The 4,597-nt window shown below is 42.1% G+C and overlaps 1 long non-coding RNA gene across 1 annotated transcript; it reads right to left on the reverse strand.

The window, feature by feature from the left end:
• Positions 1-433: 433 nt before the first annotated feature.
• Positions 434-4,382, reverse strand: LOC121650973. Its single transcript, XR_006012370.1, has 3 exons — positions 3,985-4,382; positions 3,168-3,909; positions 434-1,224 (listed from the first exon to the last, which is right to left on the reverse strand). It is a non-coding gene; the product is annotated as an uncharacterized LOC121650973 (long non-coding RNA).
• Between the last annotated feature and the right edge of the window lie 215 nt (positions 4,383-4,597).

The following is a 4,597-nucleotide window of genomic DNA, read 5'->3' on the forward strand; positions in this document are numbered from 1 at the left end:
GCAACCCGAGAAGAGTTCAAAACCAGCTTACTGTCCGGTTTCTAGAACTAAGTCTTCGTTGCCATAGCAACCCGCTTTAATAAAGAAAGACGTGGACAAACAATCATCCCAAAATACATCATTGACATTCACTCAAACCACAGCATAGAGTCATATATGCAATCCATTTACCAACAGAAACATATCCGATATTTATTATTACACCATCTCCTTGTTCCTGTAATTGAAACAAAGGCAAGTTATTATAAAATAATCAAATCTTTGTACGACCGAAAGTTGAAGAAGAGGAAACTGTATACCAATTTATCCCCACAGGTAGGCTATGAAAGGTAAGTAAGGTAATAACTGTATAACCATATATTTTTCTACATATTGTGGCAGACCAACCTAAATTTTAAACCTAACGCCACAGCAGGCTAAGACATGAGGATTTGCATCAAAGACACGTCATTCTAAACCAGTGCACATGTCACAATGTTTTATTGTTTTATATCCAACATCACAATCTTTAGAAGCAAGCACTTAACTTCGATTGATGATCTTCAAAGTGTGCAAAGATATATAAAAACCATGCATTTAGATGACGGGCAATAGAAAATTTCTCCCCAAGCTCACCCTGCCTCCATGCTCCAGAACCAAACCCGACACAGGTGAGTGTACCCATTAATGAAGCCAACACACCCACGGCGCCACCTACAATCACTGGTGATGTCACCACGTATGTACATATGGCTCCGAAATTCCGACCCCAAATTATTTCAATAAAATAATTTCACCACCACCATTACCTTGTAGGAGACATACACAAACAACAATCAATAGAACCATCACCAAAAGTCCTTCAAATTAGGCTTTGTAAAACCAGTCCAATAGAGTCAAATCAGTTCCTGTAAGTAAACATCCAAACAAAGTAAAAGTTCAAAGTTCATGTCCATATGGAACATATCCAAGGATCTTCATGGAAGATTGGCTTTAATCCGCACGCTACACACTAGTCCATTTTTGTCCATAACAGTATCCATGATTCTTCCAGTAATCCAAGAATCGTGAAGGGCCATATCATCCACAAGAATCACGAGGTCTCCTGCAACAAAGTTTCTGAAGACCAGGAATATTCCTTCACCTATCGCTTCCAAAACAGACATATATTGAACTTGTTTCCTACGACGACGAGGGTAGACATCATCCTTCTCAAACACTTCAGGTGGCAACAATGGCTGGGACCTATGTAGAAGCAGATAGTTAGGGGTTAATGCCTCCAAATCTTGAGGATCTGTGGATGACTTTGTTATTGGACGGCTATTAACGATTGCTTCAGCCTCACATAATAATGTCTTCAAACCTTCTTCATCTAGGGTCTGAGTTTTCAGAACAGAGTTCAGGACGTTACAGACTGATCGAATCGACCTCTTCCAAACACCTCCATGATGTGAAGCTGCTGGAGGGTTGAAAAGCCATTTCACTTTTTTTTTGTAGCAACATGTCATTTATGAAATTGTAGTTTAGCTTCTCAACAGCTTCCCTTAATTCCCGTTCAGCACCCACAAATTATCTAAATGGATTTCCAGGACTTAACCACGTTGTGCAATAAATCTTCTGAGACCACTAATGAAGGAATCTGTGTCCAAGGATGATAAAACTTCAAGATGTATGGCTCATATCGCCAGACATGTTAATATGAGCCCATACCTCTTGACCACAGCTCTTCCACGCTTAACCTCAAATGGTCCAAAACAATCCAAACCAACACGACTAAAAGGAGGTTCATCAGGAGTTATTCTACTATGAGGAAGGTCAGCCAGTTTCTGATGTCCCGGTGTGACAGACAGTCTCTGACAAGTAAAGCATTTAGCCAAAGCCTTTCTGATAGCACCACATCACCAGGAATCCAATATTTCTGACGCAGGTGAGAAAAAATATGGACCACCACGTCCTGTTTCCTGATGTACATGACGAAGAATCAAACCAGAGATGTGTGAGTCCTTAGCCAATATAACTGGATGTTTTGCCTCGATGGGCATAACTGCTCTGCTAAGCCTCTCCAACCCCAATAAGATCACCATCCAGGATTGGGTTTAGCTTGTAAAGATGACTTGGTCTCCTTACACTTATCTCCTTCCAAGTTGGCCAGTTCTTCAGGAAACCTCATTCTCTGACAAAAACGGATAACAGCTGATTCTGCCACAATTATATCCTCCACAGACAGAAAACTCTTTGGCATTTCAGCTTTAAAGTCTTTCATTCAGACTTGTAGTTCCTTCTCAAGGTGCTCAGCACTCAGATCTGAAGTGTTATGGTTATGTCTCAGCTGCTTCCTGTGACGTACCAATGACAGCAGGAAGGTTTTGAGAAGCCAACCAACAGCCCTTTTAAGACAGAACCATGGGGTTCAATAAACTTCTCCAATGGATTCACCTGGCTAACTTGAGAGGCATTCACCACCACAGCCTTGATCTCTGGATCTCCAGTAATAGTCTTCTAAAGTCTCAGGGTTCTCAGGCCACCTGCTCTCAGGCTCACAAAGAAAATCAGGACCACAGAGCCATGCGTCTGTCTTTATCAATGACTGGACTTTAACACCTCTGGAAGCTAGATTTGCAGGGTTGTTTGACGTACTCACATACCTCCATTGGGACACATTAGACAGTTTCAATATTTCTGGAAGTGTTATTTCCCAACACTTTAGACAAAGTTTACTCTAAATTTAATAAATGGCCTATCCTTACCAAAGTCAAAGAAACACACTTTAAAGTCATTAACAAAATTTATCCTCTGGCTGAATTCCTCAAAAAAAGATTTAGTTTTGAGATGGATCAGTGTTCTTTTTGTAATGTAATGTTGTAATGTAAACTCTGGAGCTTTTTTCCTTTGTCCTATTTCACAACGTTTTTGGTTTGACATAAAGAATTGGATTTCTTTAAAAATGAATGATATACCACCATTTGAATTATATGATATTATTTTTATATGGACCATCTTGTCTATGTCTGATACTATTAATGTAATCGTACTACTGGGGTTTAGCAACTCTCAATCAGGTGTCTGAACATGTCTCTTAAGTGTAGACAGTCTTTCAACAGCTGGTGATTTAAACAGCTGGGAAAGTCTGACAGCAGCTGGTGAAACATGACTTGCTCTCAGACCACAGTCAGTGTGTTCAGGCCCACCGTTAGGTAGCGATGCAGATTCAGCCGAGTCCTGCTGAACCGTCTCCTGAGCTGCTGGGTCCTTTTCAGTCTGCTGTAGTTGAAGATGAATGTTGTTCCTCCTCGAAGACGATCCATTCTCCATCTGGATCCTGTAGGAGTGAGGAGCAACTTCTTCCTCCACCTGCCCTGTCGCCTCCATGTACTCGTAGAGATGTCCCTGAGATGCACCATGTCTCCAGGCTTCAGCTTAGGCAGGTGTTTCGCCGTTCGGTCATACAGCTGTTTGTTCCTCTTTTGCTTTTTCGACTTGTGTGCACTTTGCTTCACTAAGTCCTCATTTACTGGCAGGTTGGAGCGAATGCACCTACCCATCAGCGATCGGGTGGGTGATGGTTCGTTCTGTACAGGAGAAATCGATTGGAGTTCACCCAACCAGTCTATATGCGCTTTATGGACTTTGTTCATAACTTTTATGGTCAGAATTTCTAGGTGCAGCCGAGGTCTTGAGGGGATCCTGTTTGGTGGCCTCAGGATTGGGTCTCTACTCTTTGCAGATGATGTGGTTCTGCTGGCTTCATCGGGTCATGATCTTCAGCTCTCACTGGAGCAATTCGCAGCCAGGTTTGAAGCGGCTGGGATAGGTGTAATGGTTCAGCAGATAGGACCCACAAAAGACCAGAGACCTTAGGATGGGATGAATAAGAATTTAATGTGTTCAGGTGAATGAAAAGTTATATCCGGTCCTTGGCAGTCGGTTCTTCTGTGGATATAAAAGAGAACAGAGTTGCGAAATGAACAACCGTAGTAGAATGACTCAGGCAATGAAATAACGTACCAGCAGAGGTGATGGGATCCTGATCAGGGATCTCCTCCAGGGAGCTGCGAGCAACTGCTGAACAGGAAATTGCTGCAATGAGAACTAGAGGATTAACAGGGCTCGGTTACTGTGATCCAAACAGGGATCTCCAGGAGGTTAAGTGGTCAATCCACCCAATAAGGAAATAACAAGTTTGGTCCAGAATCCAAATCCAATCCGTTATAACAGTCCGAAGTTTAAAACCCGTGTTACCAGGCTGGCGCAGGCAGATACAAAAACTCCAGGAAGGAAGAAAACAGGTCAACAGACCAATGAGAATGGATGGAAACATTCAAGAGAATACTCTGATGATCTGGTAGTGAGCAGCAGAGAGACTACAGCTGATCCAGGGAGCAACACATGTGGAGAGCACTAGCAATCAGTGCAAAGCAATCTGAGCCAGAGGAAATACTTTCTTTTATTAAATGTGAGTGTGTGTGAATCTGTGTGTTTCTATATACACACACACACATAGCATGAGAGATCAGATTACAAAGAATTTCTGCACATCATTACAGTGACTTTAGTTTCCTCTAATTTTACATTCTCCAATGAGACTGGAGTTAATGAAATGTGAGCGTCGTCTGATGAA

Source organism: Melanotaenia boesemani, chromosome 13 (genome assembly GCF_017639745.1).
Source record: "Melanotaenia boesemani isolate fMelBoe1 chromosome 13, fMelBoe1.pri, whole genome shotgun sequence".
Classification (NCBI taxonomy): Eukaryota; Metazoa; Chordata; class Actinopteri; order Atheriniformes; family Melanotaeniidae; genus Melanotaenia; species Melanotaenia boesemani.